Raw genomic sequence first — 21,617 nt, forward strand, 5'->3', positions numbered from 1 at the left:
TACTTGCAGATTCACCTGCTTAGCAACTCAGGATTCTGGGAACATTCTAGAGTCCTGGCATTCTACAGGACACAGTGGAAGGCCACAGCCTTGTCCAGAAGAAAGAGCTGGCAGGCCCCTGTAGGATACTTTCAAGATCTGACCTTTGATGTTCCTTGGCACATCTGTTTGTTTCCACAGAGGTGAGAAAGAGTGTGGGGTCAGAAGGCCAGTTTGAGGGGATTCTGGGTTCAGATTTTTACACCATGTGACTTGAGCAAGTGCATTTAATCCTAGAAAAGGCAACTTTCTGTTCTTGCACCCAGTCAGTCCTCAGTCAGTCCGTGGCCCTCACCCGAGGGATGGGATTTTAGGAGGTCCAGCCTCATGAGGGACAGTCTGAAGGTGAGGGAGATGCAGGGGCTTGGACGTGAGTAGTGAGGTGAGAGAGGGAGAGTCCCAAAGTGCAAGCCAGGATTCTGGGAGGGCAAACTGGACTCCAGAGTGGAGCTCTGAGAGGCTGGGTAGAGGACAATAGGGGGTGGTGGGGAGCACTGGCTTGATGGCTGAATGTCTTTCCTGGATCTAGCTTGTGCTTGTGCCCAGGGGCTCAGATGACCAGACCATCCAGTTCTAACACTGTACTGTACCCAGCTGCCTGGCCACACAGCTGAGAAGCCACAGGAACATCTGAACCACCCTACTGTTTCCCAAACCTGAGCTTCCCTGCAGCCTGTCTTGGCCACAACCAGGTCCCAGGGCTCCATCAGTTAGTGACAGAAATGTTAACAGTGAGAGAGAGTGTGTTGCCTGCATTTACGACATGCTGGACTACATGCTGGGGACTTCGTCAGCATGCTATGACTACTTCTTCACTTCATCCCTGTTCCATCACTGTACAGAGAGGAAAGTGAGGCCCACAGAGGGTGACAAGTTGCAGGACATTCTGAAGAGCAGGGGCCCAAGCCCTGGCAGTGTGGCTCTGGCTTCTGGGTCCTAGCTGCTGGGCCCAGTGCCTGGCCCTGCGGCATCTGCACCCACCACGTTGGCACCAGCTCCGCTGGGATGGGTGGGGGGTGACTCCTGAGCTCTGACTGGCCTGAAGATGCTGGTTTGGCAATAGAGGTATCTAATGGTGGCCCAGTTCACTGAGACAGAGACAGGCAGCCGGTGCTGCTACACCATTCAGAAGGGCGGTTAGCGGAAAAGTCACAAAGTCTCACAGAGCGAGCAGTGGCCTCAGGAGTCTCCGTGTGTTGTGAGAGTGAGAGATTGTTTTTATGGCAGAAACAAAAACTGGGTGTCCCTGGAGAGGATTAGCTGATGGGCTTCTGATCCCTTTGTGTTCTTTTTGTTGTTGTTTTTTTTCTTTTTGTTGGTTTGTTTCTGATAGCCTTATGTTCTGCCTGTACTTTCCTTTTTCAAGTCCATGGTACTTATCTGAGTGGTGAGGCTACAAGACAGATCTTTGTCTTTGTATATTTCTGTTCACAGATAATGCAGTTTACACGTTTCTCCAGGGCTGTTGAGAGTGTGAGGAGAGTTTTATCCACATGCTGGTGCTGTGATCCCAGAAATGAACACAGTGTTCCTTCCAGGGTAACCACAGACTATCTAGATTCAGAGGATAGGAAAAAAACCCTAGTCTCAGCAAGACAGTGTCACTGTCACATCGTAAGAAAAACATGTGGAAGGGGATGCACTGATGTGGGTGAGTTATCTGCCAGAAGTGGGTCCAGAAAAGATTCAGTGTCTTTACCTGCTGTGAAGACTGTCTCCCTATCTCCCTGACTTGACCTACTCAGTGAGAGTGCTGCCTGTTCTCATCATGCTGGGCATGGCCAGGATGGGGCAGGGGGCAGTAGGCATGCTGGCTTGTAGCCAAGGGGTTCAGGAGAAGCTAACACCACCCCAGCTTGTGGACTGGGCTCTGACAGGCCCATGTCAACTCACTTGGTTCAGGTGAGCAAGTGACTGAAGGTGGGTCAATCAGAGTCCAGTGAACGATTCATTTTCTATAATTGAAGAAGGAATAGCTATCGTTCATTCCTCCATCCTACTCCCTCTCCTTCCTTTCCTTTTCCTCCCTTGGATGAATAAAGCAGTCTGTAGCCCCCAGAGTTAAAAGGTGTCTTGGTATATGAGGGCAGGCTGAAGAGGAAGCCACAGATAGGAGAATTGTAGAGAGTCAGCCATGGCAACCCCTGAATCAAACCCATCCTGAAGGTCACATACTTGCTAGATTTTCCAGTTATGAGTTCTCATAAAATCCCTCGCCATGTAAAACCATTCATACTGGAGTTTCAAGGGTTTGTTGTTGTTGTTGCTGTTTATTGTTTTTTTTTTTCCCCTCCCTCAACATGAAAGGGCTCTAGCTGACATAGATGGAAAGCAGGTTTGTGGCTGTGTCAGTATCAAGGCTATGTGCTTGCCAGTGGCCAGCCAGTCTGGGAGTGTACAGAAGGTGGTAATGCTGTTTACCGTGAGAACTGAGGGACTTTGCAGCAGGGACATAAGCCCAGGTCAAAGGGTGGAACTGAATTCAGGTGCACAAGCATGGTAGTTTTCAGCACAACACAATGGTCTTGGTTCTTGGAGGCTGGACACAACCTGCCTTCCCTGTGGCCAGTGCTGTGGCCTCTGCCTGGAGGTGACTTAAAGGCCTGGCGTATCTTCTAACGTCCCATTACCTAAGGTTGCCAGTTAAAATACAGGGCACCAAACTAAATTTGAATTTTAGAGGAACAACAAGTGAACTATTAGTATAAGTATATCCTAAATATGGCATGGGATATGCTTGAGCCAAAAATTATTCATTATCCGAAATTCAAATTTAACTGGGCATTCCGTATTTGACTTGCCAAATACAGCAGCCCTTATTTGTCTGTAGCCGGTGAACTTTGTAGAACAGAGATGCCAGCTCTTTCTACTGGTTCTCCTGTGTGGATTGGGGGTGCTCTCAGCTTGGAGCTGTGGAGCTCAGAACCCTGGTAGGTCAGCCTCATCAGCCACCCATTCTGGTCAGCCCCAGGGCTCTGGTTTGGTTACCAGAGCAGGAGCAGAGCCTGGTACTGACAGGATGGGAGGTGTTTTCTTTGTTCCTCTCACCCTTATGTTTTGTGCGTATATGTCCAGAGAAGTCCTGATACATGCTCCCCTGTGTGGGGATGGGATTCCTCACCTGGCTGTGTCGCTATGATGGCGAGGTATGCATAAGCATTTTGAAGCAGGCACCCTCCCTCTATTAGATCCAGCAGGATGCCTGGAGACCAGAGCTCTGTCTGCAGAGCCATCGAGCCTGTCCTGAAGGTGTCAGGCCCAAGCCTGGCCAGCAGAAGCAGAGGGTGGAGTTGCTCTCTCTGCCTGGGCTGCTCCGTGGGCACAGGGCCCCCAGTGGTACCCACTTCCCCAGCCCTGGGGGTGGTAATCCTTGACTGAAGAGAGCTGATGGGGACAGGGCCACACCCTTTCCCAGGGGCAGCCTGCCTCCCCTTGGCCCATGGCATGACATCTCTGCACTCCCATCACTGCTCCTGAGCTGCCCTCACTCTCCGCCAGGCTGCTGCTCACCCAGCACCATCTCATTGGCTCCCCAGGGAACTCTTCCATAACAGACGGGCTGCGCTATCTCCATAGAAGGGATATTGAAGTTGGATTCTGATGGTTAGGGCGGAGCTCTCTTGGAAGGAGAGAAGAGGGGCAAGAGCTAGAGGAAGGGCACCAGCAAGGGTGTGGCATGTGGGTGTTGGGGTGCTCCTTCTTAGGACAGTCATGCTGCTTCCCTGTGGCTATAGCTGGGGACAGTGGAGGCCAGTCCAGGCTTCATCATGTGGTCCTGGATCATTGGGTCACTCTTGGGGTTGCCTGAGCCCAGGGGGATGAATGGTTTTGTCCCTGCATCCAACTTAGCATCAACCAGAAAGAAAGCTGATAGGCTTCCCTAACCAGCCCCATGGATGCCCTACATCTGATCATCTGCCTGCCCTGCCACATCCCCAGTCCAACCTGAAACCTTCCCTTTTTCCTGTCATAAAGCTCTCCTGCTCCCTGGCTTATGTTCCTGTCTCTGCCACATGCAGGAGATGGTGGCTTACCTCCCTTGTCATCACAAGCTCTGAAAATGTTGCTTTTGTCCACTTGGGTAGCCCAGGAGAATGAGTTGTTCCATAGTCATTGGTGAGGCTGTTTAAGCCTCACCTGGCAGAACAGTGACAGCTGTGTGACCTATTATCTGGCACCGGGAGAGCCAAGGGCCCTGTGTAGATAAGGTGCAGCTCCTTGAATCAGGCTCTCATGTGCAAGGGATAGCCTCGACCTTGGGGGTTTGGAGCTGGGAGATCCTTGGAAGAGGATGGCACCAGAGAGGATGAAAAGGAAAAAGCACAAGGCTGGATGCCTCAGAGTCCAGAGCCCAGTGCCATCTCAGGGACATGTGGGCTGTTGACTGATAAGGATAGCCATCTCTCTGACCTGTCTTCCCTCTTCACGTCTCTCTGACCAAAGCCAGATTCTCTGCCTTTTAAGGATTTGTGTGATTATGCTGACGGATCACAGGTGTAACCAGGGCAATCTCTCACCCCCCGCTCCCACCTCACCATCCTTAATCACATCCGCAAACTGACCTCATGGTTAGGGCCTGGGCATCTCTGGGGGCCATTCCCCTGTTAGCTCCGGAATGTGTCAGGAAGAGGAAGATCTCTGTTTTTTGCTGCCAAGCTTAGGGCTGAGCACCCCCCCACCACCACCACTGGATGTGCACCCTTGCAGCCTGCAAGGTGGCAGGCCATGAGATGGTGAGGCCTCAGGGGCATGCCCCAGCTCAGCTGTCTCACAAACCACTCAGCCTTCATTCTTCTCCTTCAGGGAGGATCCTGTGCTGAGTCCCTGCAACAGAACCGAAGACAAAGGTTGGGGTGTACCCAGAGTATCAGGGAGGCAATTGTAGTCAGAGACACGTTCACATGATGGACAGTGGCCACACCGTTAGTGACAATGGAATCCTGACCCAGAGCTTGCAACACCAGCCCACAGCCTCTGTAGCAATTAGCCCAACTGTCAACCTTGGTCAATAACTGCCAATTTCCCTAATTTTTGTCCCTGTATCCAACTTAGCATCAACCAGAAAGAAAGCTGATAGGCTTCCCTAACCAGCCCCATGGATGCCCTACATCTGATCATCTGCCTGCCCTGCCACATCCCCAGTCCAACCTGAAACCTTCCCTTTTTCCTGTCATAAAGCTCTCCTGCTCCCTGGCTTATGTTCCTGTCTCTGCCACATGCAGGAGATGGTGGCTTACCTCCCTTGTCATCACAAGCTCTGAAAATGTTGCTTTTGCCCACTTGGGTAGTCTTATTTCCACACCAGAAGACATGGCTAGAAGAATGAAGCACGGACACAATATCCGGGGGGCGGGGAGCTAATGAGCAAGTTCTTTTTGGGCATCTGGGGGTCTCATCTGCTGGATAGAGAGGGATCTGTAGGGTCATGGTGAGGGCTGTCACAGTACTGGTCAGAGTACCTAGGGCAGATTTGGTGCTTGCAGCCACCTTCTGTCTGCACTGAGGCACTGGGATGTGGATGGGACCCCAAGAGCACCTTCTTCTGACAAGGTAACTTTCAGGGGGATTCTTGGTTCTTACGGTGGCCGCTCATTACAGTAGGCCTACAACCTTGGGAAAAAGGCAGCCTATTTTCTTTTCAGTGAATCCCCATTCAGTGGATCTGGGTGTGGAGCTGGGAGTGAGAATTTATTTTATTTTGTTTAAATATTTTAAAAATTTCTTTTGAGAGAGAGAGAATAAATATGGGAGCAGCAGAGGGAGAGGGAGAAGCAGGCTCCCCAGCAAGCAGGGAGCCTGATACAGGGCTCGATCCCAGCACCCTGAGATCATGACCCAAACCAAAGTCAGATGCTTAACCGAGTGAGCTACCCAGGAGCCCCAAGAGAATGAGCAAAGCTCCTGGGGATCAAGGTAAACCCCCACGCACAGTGGTGCAGTTCTCAGGCTGACCACCCACTAGACATACTTGCCCCATGGTCCTGATTGGCCTCCTTTTTACTCTCTGCATTTGTCATGGAATAATTGCTGACTTAAATGGATGGATGGAGATGGCGTCTCTGCCACAGTCACCCTCTGCATCTGGTGATTCGTGTACTACTGCATTAATTATGTGCCCTGGGTGTATCTTCTCTCCAGCATCTGTAGCTCTCAGGTGTCATTCATTTGACTTGATGCTGACGTGGAACCACAGATAACATATCAGTGGCTTTCCTTCTACCATTACTTTCCGTGGTTCTTGTAAAAAATCTCCAGATTGCAATTCCTGGATTCTAATTTGGTCCTTCCTGAACAAGCCCCTCTATGTGGGAGAATTTAGGGGTTGGTTTTTACCACTTCCCTCCCCTTTGTCCCATCTTTAGTGATCTTTATTCTTGCAGAGTAATCTGCTGAGGTGTTTTACTGCCCCCCGCCACCAAAACCCCTGGGATCCAACCCTGTGGCTGACTGCATTTACAGGACTTAGTGTTTGAGAACCACAGCCCAGGATCAAAAGATGGTTATTACATTAAGTTCTTCATTTGATTTCTTCCCACACTTTATTGTAAAATTTTTCAGAAATGTTGAACAGATTGTTCAATGGACACTCATATGCCCACCCCCTCATTCATTCCACACGTAACTTTTTTTTTTTACATTTGCTTTAGGATCCATCTGTCCATCCATCAGTTTGTCTTACTGTGTCTGTGCAACACAAAGTAAGCCATGCTTCAGCGGATGTTGAATCCTGGGGATTCCTCTCTGCCCAATGACTGGTCTCTGTTTAAACTCCCTTGGAGATGGAAAACTCACTACCTGCTACGATTCCCCATTACATCTACTCTAGCTGTCACCAAGTTCCCTTCTATGCCAGGGACCCAATTTCGGGCCCTCCTCAGTGTGACTGTTCAAAAGAAAGGCACTGAGAAGAACAGACAGTCAGCACTCCCTGGAGTTGTTGGAGCCTGGTGGCTAGGCACTCCTTCAGGGCTTTCTATTTGGAAGGTGGCTTGCAGGGTCCGAGCATGTGCACTTCTAACCAACTCCCAAGTATGTCTGACACAGCTCATCTAGGCCCCCACTTTGAGAATTGCTGGTTTAAGCTTACACAGCAACTTAGAAGTACGGTTAATCCCTAAAATAACCAGGTAGACAGAGTCTTGATGTCCTTTTGTAATGGGTTTGGAAACATGGTTCTGTTCTGAAGGCTCCCAGTCTTTCCCACCCCTCTCCTGGTGGCCCCAAGTACAGCCAGTGGCTGTGGGGTACGGCAGGTGCTTTCCCTGTGGCAACTTGCTCCTGTCCTGTGTGTGGTTCCCTTGTGCGCTGCGTGCCTGCAGGTGTGGCTCACATTCTCCCAGTGGCTTCCTGGTTTCTCCTCTCAACCTGGTGTCCATTGGCTCTACTGACTGTCCGGGGATGGGGTCCTGGCCATGCCCCCAAAGAGAAGCATCATCATTCAACCTGAATGAACGGGTGCACCAGGTGACCTTTTGTTTTATTTATTTCCTCTCTGCCCAAAGCTAAAGTGTTCTCTAAAAAAACAAGCGTGTATCTCTAAGACTGCCTTTGCCTCTGTCTGCAGAATGGGGATGCTGTCTTTCACACTGTGCTTTTGCAAATTAAGTTATTTAAGAAGGAGTAAACTTGCGTTAATTGTCAATGGCTTATTAGTACTCACCTAGATGGCCAGGCTGGGGATAGGTGTGAATTTCATCAATTTCCCCATGCTTTTGGGGTTTGGCTTGAACTCAAGGGGCCTTCTTGAGCGAACTATTGTGAAAGCTTTAATTAACTCTTGCCAGTGTCAATATGTTTTATTACCTTCTGCAGCCTGCAGCCTTCCCCCGTGGCTAATTTACTCTGATGTTTGGCGCCGAGGTAATGAAGGCAGAAGCTCATAACGTGATTTAATTCACTTTCCCAGTCTCAGAGCCCCAGTACATGGAGCCCAGTGCCCTGTGGTGGCTACCAGCCTGCCTCCCATCTTAGCCTCTCCTCCTGGCCTCACATCCTGATCATGCTCCCTGGAAACTGCCTTTCGACACCTGCTCTGGGGAAATTTATGACAGACAAAGGTGTCAGTAGTGGGTTGGGGGTGGGAAAACATGAAACAGAAGAGCCCCTAGCACATGGTGCCCTAGGAGCAGGGGTGGGAGGCTATGGAGAAATGAGAAAAGAAATATTGAGGAATGTGCTGAAAATCCAGACCTGGAATACACAATGCTGAGAACCCAGGTGATGAAGCCCTGCAGAAAAGGCCGGCACGGGGGTGCGGGGGTGGGGGGATGTGTGCCTTGGCCTGCTCTGGCTGTAGCCCCGGGCCCTTGGCTTTGCCTTGGCTCCATCCAGATTAATCCAAATGATGATGTTTGATTTGATAGAGACAAAATTCCTGTGGGTGACTTGAATGTAAGGCCATCAGTGGACAGTTTCATGATCTTTGACAAATTCAAGCATTTGGGTAATCAGCAGCCAGTGGAGACAGCATTCCACCCTCTATGGTGTGTGCCTGTGTGCCCATTCCCTAGGCCCCCAGCATTCTGGTTCCTCACCACAGGCTCGTCAACTTCACGTCAGCCGAATCATAGAGGTGATACTCCAAGCCCACTTCTTGTGTGTCATAATATTCTTGAGGTTGAAGGCAGGTACGTGCATGGCTTGTGCATTCATTTTTTGGGGGGAGTATTCCATCCTATGAATAGACCACCTTTTGTTTGTTCATTTACTTGTTGATGTACAAAGACATTTTCCCAGGTTTTGTTGTCATGAAAAATGCTGCTATAGATGTTCTTGTATAATGTGTTCATTGTGCAGACTTACATTTTCATTTCCCTTGGTCGGGCACTGTTAAATCATTGGGTAACTATGTTTACGTTCATTAAAAACTGCCAGGCTGTTTTCCAAAGTAGCTGTGCCATTATTCACTCCTAAGTGGGGTGCCTGGGTTCTTGGTGCTCCACATCCTTGTCAGCACTTGACACTGTCAGTCTTTTAATTTTAGCCATTCTGGTGGGTGCAGAAGAGCATCTCACTGTGGTTAGAATTTGCATTTTTCTGATAACTAGTGATGTTGAGCATCTTTTCATATACTTATTCCATGCATCTTATTTTGTGAAACATTTTTTCATGTTTTTTGCTCAATTTAAAATTGGATTATCTTTTTATGATTGATCTGTATTTCTTTATATATTCTGGATATATATCATTTATCATGTATGCATCATACATAGTTTTTCCTAGTCTGTGGTTTGTCTTTTCATTATCTAAGTGCTGTCTTCATAAGCTAATTTTTAAAATTTTGATGATTGCATTCTACTTTTGTGATTGAGGTGTAGCTAGACTCTTCGAGCTGACATTTTAACTTGAGGATTTTAAATTAGTCTCATCACACACACACACACAAGTATGCAGACACTCCTCACCCCAAGGTAACCTGTGTTGGTAGCTTGCTATACATCTTCCCACATCTCTTTCCATGCTCTTACAAACATATACATATGCACAAGATTTTTTTTTTTTTTAATTTTACTTAAAGGGTACCCCGCTATGGACTCAAGAAACTATTCTTCTCGTTTAACATAAATTGACCAACAGGTACATGAAAAGACCTGTCAGAATGACTATTATAAAAAAGACAAGATATAACAAGTGTTGGTGAGGATGTGAAGCAAAGATAATCCTGCACACTGTTGGTGGGACTGTAAACTGGTGAACCACTATTGAGGTGCCTCAAAAAATTAAAAATAGAACTACGATTTGACTCTGTAATTCCACTTCTGGCTATTTACCTGAAGAAAATGAAAACACTAACTCAAAAAAATATCTGCCCTTCCGTGCTCACTGTGGCATTATTCATAATAGCCAAGACATGGAAGCAACCCATGTGCATTGACAGATGAATGGATAAGGAAGATGTGGTCATATCTATGATAGAATATAGCCATGAAGAAGAAGTGAAATCTCGCTATTGACAACAACATGGATGGATTGTAATGCTAAAAGAATAAGGCAGAGAAAACAAATAGTGTCTGATTTCACCTATATATAAAATCTAAAAGGAAAACAAGGCTCATAGATGCAGAGAAGAGATTGGTAAGTTGCCAGGGGTGAGGGATGGGTGAGAGAAATGGGTAAAAGTGATAAAAACTGAAAAAAGAAAGGCTAAGGCTAGCATAGGTACCACAGAACTGAAAGGGTTGCTGGGGGCCCAAATGTTTGGTAGATTTCTCCACCAGATGATGCACTTTGTTTTACTTTTCCCTATTTTGATTTTTTTTTTTTTACACTTTACCAGGAAAAACCGAATTATGATTATGATTTAGGAACAATATCTTGTGATTTGGGAAACTGATTTCACATGCAGTGCCAAAACTCACTTATTAGATTTGACATACACTCTTGAAGAACATCTAATACATGTGCCCTACATGACGGTTGAAACCGCAGTCAGCACTTACACAAGTAAGACTGACCCCAGGCTGAGCATGGACGCTACCAGGACCCCAGAGGATCCCTGCATGTCGAATCAGTTCCAGGAATGGCCCCTACACAAAAATACAAAAAACAAAACCATGTTGTTGTTTTTTTTTTCTCAAACCATTTTGTTATGCCATTTTTAAATTATATGCAAGGCTGTGCCTCTTTAGAAATATATATAAGTCTATATTTTAACACAGACTTAGGAAATGGAAATTAAGGACAAAATAAAGTGTTGCAAAACAAAAACAAAAGCAAAAACAAAAAAACAAAAACAAAACAATGTGAGTGGATCCACAGAGGCCGTAGGCAGAGATCTGAGCCTTTTTCTTTGGTTGCTACTTAATATTCCAGAGAATGAATATGCCACCACTGATTCAACCACCTCTCTTTTTAATGAGTTTCACTTCTGCTTCCCACTGGACATTCAGGTTGTTTCCAGAGTCTAACTGCCTCAAACAATGCTTGAAGCAAGCACACCAGCAAGCCAAGGACAATACTGAGCCTATAGCTCTGTCTGGGAAGTCTGTTGCTGTTTTCCTGTGGGATAAATTCCAACGGTGAGATCGTTGGGTCACGGAGTACGTGTATTTCAAAACTTAACAGCAACTGCAGATTTCTTCCTCACAAAGCTGTAGGAATTCACAAGCCATGGGTGAGTGTCTGTGTCCCTGTGTCTGCAAGCCCTGGATGCTGTTGCTTAACTCGTTTTTCAGCCTCATGGGTAGTAATACTCTTATCTCACTGCAGCCCAACCATGCTTTTCTACTAACTCATTTTAAAAACGGATTTTTAAAATTTATCTGCATGACTTTTTTTTTGCTGTTCAGAATTTTTTTTTTTAATTCTTCCCCTTTTCTCTCCAGTGTTCTCTCTTGCTCTGCACCTTGTCATTTCTTAAATGACATGTTTCAGATGTGTTTCAAACAACTCTCAGGAGATCCTCTGTTCTCAATTATTTACTTTTCTTTTTTCTTTTTTTTTTTTAATTTTTATTTTTTATAAACATGTAATATATTTTTATCCCCAGGGGTACAGGTCTGTGAATTGCCAGGTTTACACTCTTCACAGCACTCACCAAAGCACATACCCTCCCCAATGTCCATAACCCCACCCCCCTTCTCTCAAACCCTCCCCCCTCAGCAACCCTCAGTTTGTTTTGTGAGATTAAGAGTCACTTATAGTTTGTCTCCCTCCCCTCAATTACTTACTTTCCATGTGTGATATCCTCCAGGCCTCGAGCCCTGTTTACTGTGCACCGTGCCAACGGGTGAGTTCCCTGGAGATTCAGCATCAAGAGTTTCTAGAGAAAATTGTTATCAGAGCCCGTTTTGTAGGACTGGGGTCCAAGTATTCTGAATGCATTTTCTTCTTCGAGAACTGATCCTAGCAGGGATCAAATACATCTTGATTGAATCTGAACCTTCCTGCATGGAGACTGAACTGGTTGCTGGGCCTCATGGCTGGATTAGCTGCTGGAGAGCCAGCTCCTGGCACCCTATGGAAGCACACAGCCCCACCCCAGCACCGTGCAATTCCAGCCAGCTACCAGCAGGGTCTCTGAGCTGGAGCCTGGGGGGGGGGGGTAACTCGTCCTTAGAACACAGCAGGCAGGTGTGCAGGGCAGGGCTACACCACCCAGGTCACGGAGAGAGAAGCAAGCAGACTGTGAGCGAACACAGCCTGGCCAAAGGCAAGTGGAGGTCTGAGGACAGGAGGCTCGGCCCTTCTGAGTGGAGAACTGTTGAAGAACTTCAGAGAAAACCAAACCACAGATTTTTGTTTGTTCGCTTGTTTTTCTTTCAGTGTTACTGAGATGTAGTTGACATGCAGCACTGTGCAAATGTAAGGTGCACATGTGTTGTGAAGTGATGACCATGATAAGTTTAGTTAACACCTATCATCTCCTACAGATGCCAAAAAATAAATAAATAAAAAAGAGAAAATGAAAGAAAAAAAAAGAACAAGAAGAAATGTATTTTTCTTTTGATGAGTACTTTTAGAATTTGCAACCTTAGTCACTTTCAAATATACCAACAGCAGCGTTAACTATAGTCCTCATGTTGTACGTTATATCCACAATATTTACATATCTTCTTCTGGAAATTTGTACCTCTGACCCCCTTCATCTGTTTCCCCACTGCCCCCGCCTCTGGAAACCACACGTCTTATCTCTTTTTGTATGAGGGTTTTTTGTGTGTGTTTTTTTTGTTTTTGTTTTTGTTTTTTAAACTCCACATACAAGTGAAATCATGTAGTGTTTGTCTTTCTCCGACTCATTTCATTCAGTTTAGAACTCTCAGGTCCACCCACACTTTTTTTTTTTCCCTTAAGATTTTATTTATTTGTCAGAGAGAGAGAGTGAGCACAAGCAGGGGCAGGGGGGCAGACAGAGTCCCCACTGAGTGAAGTGGCTCCCCACTGAGCCTGATGTGGGACTGGATCCCAGGACACTGGGATCATGACCTGAGCCGAAAGCAGATGCTTAATTGACTGAGCCACCCAGTGAATGCAGGATCCACCTACTCTGTCACAAATGGCAGAATTCCATTCTTTTTAAGGTTGAATAGAATTCCATCCTGTGTATATCATCTAGTTATCAATCTGCTATCTCTCTCTCCCTCTCTTTCTCTTAATTATCTATACAAGTGATAATATTTTATGTAGAAAATCTGAATTGTTATACTACAGAGTATAATTAATATAAGAAAACTTGTGTATAGTCTCACTACCCACAGTTCTCTCATAATATTTCCATGGTTTTCTTTCAGTAATAAAGACACACACACACACACACACGTGTGTGTGTGTGTGTATGTGTGTATATATATATATATTTAAGCATTTTATAGATATTTAAAATTTGCCTCACATTGTATATGCAATTGTTTCTTATCATTATGCTGTTACTAATTATCCATGTCATGAAGTATTCTTTAAAAGTTTAATTTTTTTTGAAGTATAGTATACCCAGAAGAATGCATATACTATAAACATGTAGCTTCAATGATTCTTCATGGAATGCATCATTTTTATATTGTAAAGTAATTTCTTGCATGTAACTCATTTGTACAGCCCATTGTTTGTAAGTTTTCTTACAGATAAATAGTTCTATGGTGAACATCTCTGTGCACAAATCTTTGGGTGCATCTTGGGTGAATGGGTTTTGATCAAATATACATTACAGATGAGAATAGGCACTACTGTATTTTTGCTTTGGGGTTCTCAGGACCTGGGACCTTTATACAAAAATGTTCATGTGCCACTTCTGCAGGATTTGGCTTACATCATTTGTGAAGGGGACACACGGATAAAGAGCTATGCCTCAGTGGAGCAGTGACCCATATCTCAGGCTGCAGCCTCCCCCTGCTCTGTGTGCCTGTGAATGAGAACAAAGATGGCAGGACTTAGATGGGAAGATCCAGGAAACAGAGATGGTCGGCAGAGCAGAGGATGCTGCTGCAGGTGACTGGGAAGTTCTGCTATAGATATCTGGGCAATCATGTCCTGTTCTGGTGGTCAAAAGGGACAGTACCATCAGTCTGAGGTGGTGGGTTTGGGACCTGAGCAAGACCCTGACCTCCCGCTGACCTTTATTTCCCTAGGACGGAGCTGTTCAAAAATGGATGATGAGGAGGGGTACTTGGCTTGGATTGGGCCCTCGAGCCCTTTGGGTACCTGAAGGGGAGATAGGCTTAAGACATGGCTGGGTTTTAGACGAGGTCTTCCCAAATGCAAGTGACTGGGAATTTCTCCAGTTCAGTGAACTTTCTCTTCTCTTTTTGCCTGACTGCCTGCTTGCCTCAGTCCTTCCATCCCTTCCTTCCCCTCTCCTTCCCTTTCTTTCTGCTGTTGACTGTTTCCTAGACATATAAAGTCAAAGGAAGCATTGCCCATGCTCCCAGGGACATCCATGTGGGGCCATGGAGTCCTGGAACCGGTTGCAGGTACTGAGATGACCTAGTGCAGTGTAACCCACCATCCTGACTGTAGTGATCCAAACAGTGACCATCACCCTCTGCTCTTCCCTCTCAGGCCCTGGGTGGGCTCGGGGATGTGAGTCTGGCCCCAAGCCACTCTGCGACCTAGTGGGATGGGAGCAGCAGGGCTGGCCAGTATACTGCCTCTTTCCCTGTGTGGCCTCTCTGGGGGCTCCCTCTGCAGTGTACCCAGTATGGGAACCTGAGTGCACTGAGAAAGGCTTGCGGAGGTGCTCTATGTGCCCCTTCCCAGTGCTGGGTGGATGTGGTTCCTTTTCTGGGGAAGGAGGGCTGGGAGGACTCTGAGGTGAAAGTGAAAGCTCCAACATGTGGGTTGGAAAGGGAAGATGGAGAGGTAATAAACCATACTGCACAAGGAATGGCTGTGACCCTGGAAGGGGTAGGGGGTTAGAGAGAGTGGTGCCAACTGAGCGAGGCAGGAGGCAGAGCTGGGTGAAGCCCTGAGTGCTTTCCTGCCGTGAAGAACCAAGTCCCCTGGCTCTGAAATGTAAGTTCTCTCCTTTGCTCTACAACATTAGTAGAGTCAGCGATAGACACAGGGGCCTTGGGGAGTATGTCTGTCTGTATCTGTGCTTTTGTGTGGTGTGTGTAGAGTCTGACGTGTATGGTGTGTGTGAATGCATGTAGCATGCTTGCATCTGTGCATGTTTTGTGTATAGTATTACTGTGTGTGCACATATGTTAGCATGTGCATGCCTATGAAGGAGAACAAAGATGGCGGTTTATGGACAGGAAGACCCAAGAAGCAGAGATGGGAGCTGAGGTTCAGGCTCAGGGGTATCAGGTGCTATGCATGGAACCGGACTCTGCCTTCTGGCCCTCTCCTTTCTGAAACTTCTGGGATTGTGGGTGCACTGACACTGTCCCCTGGCCTTTGGTGCCATTGTTGTAGTTGCGGTCGCTCCTCGTACGGGTGGAGGAGCCTGGTCCGACGGCAGCTGTGGGCATGGAAGGCTGCCGTGCGCCTCTCTTCCTCCAACTGTCAGTGTCCAGCTGACGTCTACCTGCACCGGGTAACTTCCTAGTGCCATTGGTGATTGATGTTGCATTTTATCTTGAGGTTCTTGTTTTAGTCCATGGGTAGGTAGGTCTGGGAAGTGCTTGTCTGGCCATTTCCAACTGTGGGATCTTAGAGTCAGAGGACTCATCTACACAGCCTAAGATATGCTATTATTTTCCACATGAGTGGGGATCATGCAGCAATCCCCAGCCTTTCCAGTTCCTGTTTCTGACCCACATTCCAGCACACATCTTCATTCCCTCACCTCCTCTCCCTTCTGTACTTTGGCCCCCCATCACTTCCCACAAAGCCCTCACTAGTGGACCTGCCCCACCCCTTACACATGGAGGCGCATTCCCACTGGCACAGGGGGAGGGCTGTGTGCCAGTGGCTTTCAAGTCTGGGCTACATCCAGATCAACCACAGCAGGCTCCCTGCGGGGGCCTGGGCTTGCCAGGTGATCCCACTGTGTAGCCAAGGTCCAGAACCACTGCTAGGAGGAAGTCTACAGGACACCTGCTTTTGATACTTCTAGGTAAGAAAACACAGTGTTTTGTCCAAAATAGCTCAGGGGCATTACTTCCTGTATGCTATATCCTAACTGTGTAGAGACCCCTGAGGTCACCCCACCTCCCTATCAGACATGTGGGACATCCCACAACTGGGCCACAGAGGGCAAGAAGTCTGGGGCTGCTGCACTTTCTCCCTTCTGTTCTCTGTGTGGCCCATTCACTCCCCTCCCTCTCTGCCCTCCGCCCCAGCTGGCTCAGGTCTTCTCAAGCTCAGAAAGCTGTTGCTGGGCTGTGGGGCCATCAGGGATCTTGGAGAAGGGCTCCATGAAATGAACTGCACTGTCTTCCAGGTGGCACTTTAAGGATGAGGTCCTGGCAAACCGTGAACTTAATGAGAGTGGAAAAGGGAGTCTGTACTGGGTCACACAAGGCAGGGGATGTCCCTGGGTCTGCACCAGGCCTGAGACAGTGAAGGCCCAGCTGTCAGACGGGAAGATGCTTCTGCAGGGAGAAGAAGTGACACTCTGGTGGCCCTTGATGGACCAACTGCCTGGAGTCATCATGGATCAGCTGAAGTCATGTGAGGGGACAGTTGCTCCAAATAGCTGACACTGTTGGAGACTTGTGGCATTTGGGATTGTTCTGACACTTCTGTCTTGTTGCAGAGCCTCTTTGGGAATACAGGGCTTGGTGTGACCCAACACCAAGCCTCGTGCTGATGCACTGGTGCCACAGAGCTGACTGTTGAGGGCCATCCTGTTTAGAGCCTGGCAGACTGCACAGGAAAGACTGGCTCCCACACACAAGGAAGAAGCAGACCACAAGGCAGGGAAGCAAGCAGGGAGTCCACTCTCCCAAGGATCTGAAGCTGGGCTGGCTGGAAGCAATGTTCACCGGCAGAAAGTGGGTTTTGGGGTCAAGCCAACCATGCTTCATCTATTCCTTGGCCACCTGCTCTACCAGTGTTTACTGAGCAGCTACTGGGGGTCCAAAGAATGATGGGCATCAGTAGGCCTAGAGTCACACAGGAGGCATGGGTGAAACCTGGAGCTTCCACCTACTCTGGATGTGTGTCAGCCTCAGTTTCCCTATTTGGAAAGCCAGCCCCTACATAGTAACAATATAGGAGACCACTGGGATCCTATCAGTTACTTCTCTAGGGCTTCTCTGTGCCAGAGTCTGTTCTCAATGGACCCACAGGACCTGGGGGTGGCTGACCTGCAGGCAGATGAGAATGTGCCAGAAACCCCATGCCCTCAGAGCAGCAGGCATGTGGTTCCTGACAGGGGGACTCCCTGGGAACGCCCTTCTTCCAAGGGGTCCTCTAGAGACACAGGAACTCTCACTAACTGCTGGTGGGAATTCAAAATGCTTCAGCCACACTGGAAGACAGTTTGGCAATTTCTGGCAAAACTAGAAATATTTTTACCGTTAAGATCAATTGTGCTTCTTGGTATTTACCCAAAGAAGCAAAAATCTTATGTCTGCCCAAAACCTTGCCCATGGATGCTTAGAGCAGCTTTATTCATCATTGTAAAAACTTAGAAACAACCAGGATGTCCTTCAGTAGGTGAAAAGGTAATTCAGATGGTGGAATATTACTCAGCAATAAAAAGAAATGAGCTATCAAGCCATGAAAAGACATGGAGGAAGCTCAGATGCGTATTTAGTGAAAGAAATCAATCTGAAAGGCTACATGCTGCGTGACTCCAACTCTATGACATTCTGGAAAAGGTGAAACTACCGAGACAGTAAAAGGATCCATGGTTGCCAAGGGTGGGATGGGGGAAGGAAGACGAATAGCAGGACCACAGAGGATTTTTAGGGCCATGTAGCTACTTCATACGATGCTGTAATGATGTCTGTGTCATTTTACCTTAGTCCGAAACCAGAGACTGTATAATACTATGGGTGAACCGTGTGCAGACTCCTTGTGAGGGAGATTGTATATGTGTGGGTGCAGGGCATGTTTGGAAGACTCTGCCCTTTCAATTTTGCTGCTTTAAAGATATACTACCTTTAAATAACTTAAAAAAAAAAAAAAGTCTTTGAAAAGCCTGTTGGATCACTAGCCCTGGGTATGGTTCCTACTGAATTATGGCTGTTGCCGATGTTATGTGAGCTCGTCATGGTGTGTTTCCTCTCACTCCTGCCTGTGACGATGAAGCTGTTTTCTGAAAACGTTGGAAGGTATTGGAGAGTGAAGTATGGAGAGATGGGTATCTCTAGGTGTCCGGCTGGCAGGCAGTTCAGGACAGGGGACTGCTGCCTAGGGAGGTCTGCCCTCTGGACCTTCCAGCAGACAGGACTGAAATGGGCTGTTTTGAGTCAAAGGGTAGAGCCAACTCATCTGACATGGAACGAGTTCTTCCTGGGGCTGGTGCAGGACACACCTTGGGCATCAGCCGAGGGGAGCTGTCAGGGCTTTCTTCTCTTCCCAAGCCTGTCGCTGGCCTGGAGCAGCACTGGTGGAGACAGACGGCTGGACGGAGGGGTAGTTGGAATGGATTGTGTAGGGCAGCCCTCTCCCCAGCACCTCCTAAGTGAGCCCCTGAGGCAAGCACTATGGGAGTGGTTGCCCTGGCTGCTAGGATTTTAAGCTCCCAGCTGATTTAATGTGCAGCTATGCTCGTGAGACCTATGGCTTCAGACCAGCATTTGTTTTAGTGTTTTGCAATCTGCTCAGCCTTTCTCAGCTAGCTTTGCTCACATCCCATCCCCAGCCAGCTCGCTCTTCCCGACACAGGCTGGGGAACGGGGTTCCTTTCCTTCTCAGAGTAGCTCTTGCGCTTAAGTGGGGTGAACACTTGAGCTCCACTCTCGGCATGCACTTGTGAAAACATCTGAGTAGCTCTCCTATGGTAAGGGAAGGACCACCTTTGCAGCAGCCAGCATGTGGTTTGGGCCAATTGTGTCTCTCTGAGGGGTGGAAGGGCTGTTGGAAACAGGGTACCTGGGCGTGCCTCTGCTCAAGGGTTCCAGAACACAGGGAACAGCAGTGCGTCAGGGATCTAGAGAACCCAGAGCTGGGAGCAGGTCACCACTTACCAGCTGGAGAAACTGGGCAGATGGCTCCCGGGTCCAGCTGTTTGCACAGGTGCTGGATGCAACAGGTCATCCACAAGGAATTTACCATTTTTCATGCTCTGTTAGTTGATGTTCACATTTACTTGCTTTTAAAACAAACTATCCTTTTTGCTGTGGTGACAGAAGAAAAGTGTTCAGAGCATGAAATTTAAAAACTACATTTTAGATCAAATAAGAAATGAGAAATCATTTACCACCCAGGAAAAAAATCCCTGTTAAGATGTTGCCATGTATCCCCCTAGTCCTTATTTCAAAATTGAACACTGTACACAGTTCAGTTACTTTGCAACAACTCGTGAGGTTGGTGGGACAATGCCATCCTAGCATGTGGAAGAGGAGAGCAACCCTGAATGTAAAGGAGAAAGTAAGGTGTGCACTGCTGTGGGTATGAGGATGTTTAACCTTGGGAGTTACAAAATCACTCATTGTGATGTAACCTCCCCTGGGGACTTGCTAACATGCAGATTCTGGCCTCTGGGCTGGGCCTGAGAGTGTGCATTTCTAACCAGCTCCCCGGGAGAGGCCCACTCTGCTGGTCTGTTCACCACAGTTGAGTACCAGGGACTCAAGAAGAATCGAGAAAATCTAGCTGAGCTGTGTGCTGCAGGCTCTTGTGGTGCTGTGGTGGGAGATAGGGAGAGAGTTCATGCCTAAATGTCTACTCTAGACCTTTTAATACAGAACTTGCAAAACTATCTTTTATAAGGAAAAATGTTCTATGGAGGAATTAAACTCTTTTCAAACTGGAATGCTGGCTCTCTAGGAAAATCTTTTCCTTGTCAAGGATAAATATATCAGGCTTCTTACCTTAAACCCTCTTCTCAGCTTCTGGGGTGCTTGTTTTCCCATTTGTCCGGAGGAAGCACACTTGTACTTCCTCCTGGGCAGGCAGATCTGCTTTCTTTCTCGGGAAGCCTTCCCATAGCCCCTGATCTTCAGGGAGGAGGAAAGAATGAGCTTGCAAAAGAGAAGTGAGGTTTTCAGAGTTAGAAAGGCAGGAAGGGAGTTGGCAGGCTCTGTTGCCTGACAGAACAAAAGGCCTCAACCCCAGCGAGGGGCACACCCTGGGCAGACCCCTCAGCACTCTGGGTAGACACCTCAGCAACCTCTCTAGCCGCAGGGCAGGTGGCTGAGGGGGGGTGTGTAGGGGACACCTTCCTGTTGCTCCTGTGGGAGAATGAGCTCCTGGGAGGTGAAGTGCAGGACGGCTTCATAAACAGGGCCGAAAATGTCTTTTCGTGCAGCAAAATATATTTTCCCAGAAAACATAATTACGCTGCCAAAACTACTCCAGGCAGCTTGAGGATAAGAGTGCCACGAAATGGAATGAGGCAGTTGGTTTTATCTAAAAAAAAAAAAAAATCTGGAGAATTCAAAATGGCTTAATTGCACAGCTATTAAATAGCTCCTAAATCTGGGAAGATAGAGTGATTTTGTTGCTAATATTTGCTTTCAGCGGGCTGAGCCCCTTTTCTCATCGCAGGCGACATGCTTGAGATTTGGCTACCTTTCCTCCTGTAGCTTAATGGTAACCTTTTTTAGACTGGTGGGGGGAGCGTGACTCCTGACTGTCTGGGAGGGAATCTGCCCCTGAGATACTGCTCCCAGTCTGGGGGAGCAAGTTCCTTTCCTCAAGGACCTTGTGTCAGTGAGGCTGCTCCGGGCCAATCCAGACTCTGGGCTGCTGCTAGGTGAAAGAGGCTTAGGGTGGGTTTTGTTTTCAGTTGTATCTGGATTTGAACACAGGAATCTTCATCTTCAGACCCGGTGACCTTGGACAACCTTTGTAACCTCTCTAGGTGAGGACTTGCAGGGCTGCAGCCTGGACCACCAAATAGGGACTTGAGTGAATATAGTGCCTGAGACCAGCAAGAGGGGGCAGCAGTTTACTCCAGAAGTGTCAGATTTCAGAGTCCAACTGAGCCAAGCCCTATGTTTTCCTCATCCTCAGAGGATGGGATAGAGCAGGGATCCTTCTTGAGGATATTGTGTCTTGCTCCTCAGTTTGTAAGAAGCACCCCCCCCAACAATGTTTATCATTTTATCAGCACTTTCAATAAATAAGAAACACATGAATGCACCCCTCTGGATTTCCTAGCATCTGCTTTTACATCAGTATATTTAGGAGGGTTGACCATGTTCCTAACTCTCAGTGCTGAGTAAAAACTGACAAGTCTGCTGGGAGCTGGGCCTAAGGTGCCCTCCTGCCTCCTGTCATTCTGCTTTACACTGCAGACTTCTGCTTTTCCTCATTCTGACATGGTGCCACCTTTTCGGGGATTTTGTTTCTTGCTCATAACCTTTTAAACAGTCTTTGGTTCTAGGGAAGAGCGATCAAACACTCTGGAGGGATTACAAACCTAACTGAGATTTTATTCTTTACAACTGGTATGAATTTTTAAGATTATGAAATATTTCAAGTGTAGAGAAAAGGAGTAGAATCCGATAAGCATCCGTATGTCTTCCACCCAGATTCAACAAGTGGACACCATTTACCCTATTTGTTTAAGATTGCTTATT

At 47.5% G+C, this 21,617-nt stretch overlaps 1 long non-coding RNA gene across 2 annotated transcripts; it reads right to left on the bottom strand.

Moving 5' to 3' along the window:
• Nucleotides 1-10,814: 10,814 nt before the first annotated feature.
• On the bottom strand, nucleotides 10,815-19,987 carry LOC309871396. 2 transcript variants are annotated; one of them, XR_014315252.1, is made up of 4 exons: nucleotides 19,905-19,987; nucleotides 19,059-19,208; nucleotides 11,709-11,800; nucleotides 10,815-11,037 (listed from the first exon to the last, which is right to left on the bottom strand). It is a non-coding gene; the product is annotated as an uncharacterized lncRNA (long non-coding RNA). The 2 variants fall into 2 exon arrangements; XR_014315253.1 differs by having other exon boundaries at nucleotides 10,815-11,129.
• Between the last annotated feature and the right edge of the window lie 1,630 nt (nucleotides 19,988-21,617).

This window comes from Mustela nivalis (assembly GCF_964662115.1).
Source record: "Mustela nivalis genome assembly, chromosome: 8".
NCBI classification, from domain to species: domain Eukaryota; kingdom Metazoa; phylum Chordata; class Mammalia; order Carnivora; family Mustelidae; genus Mustela; species Mustela nivalis.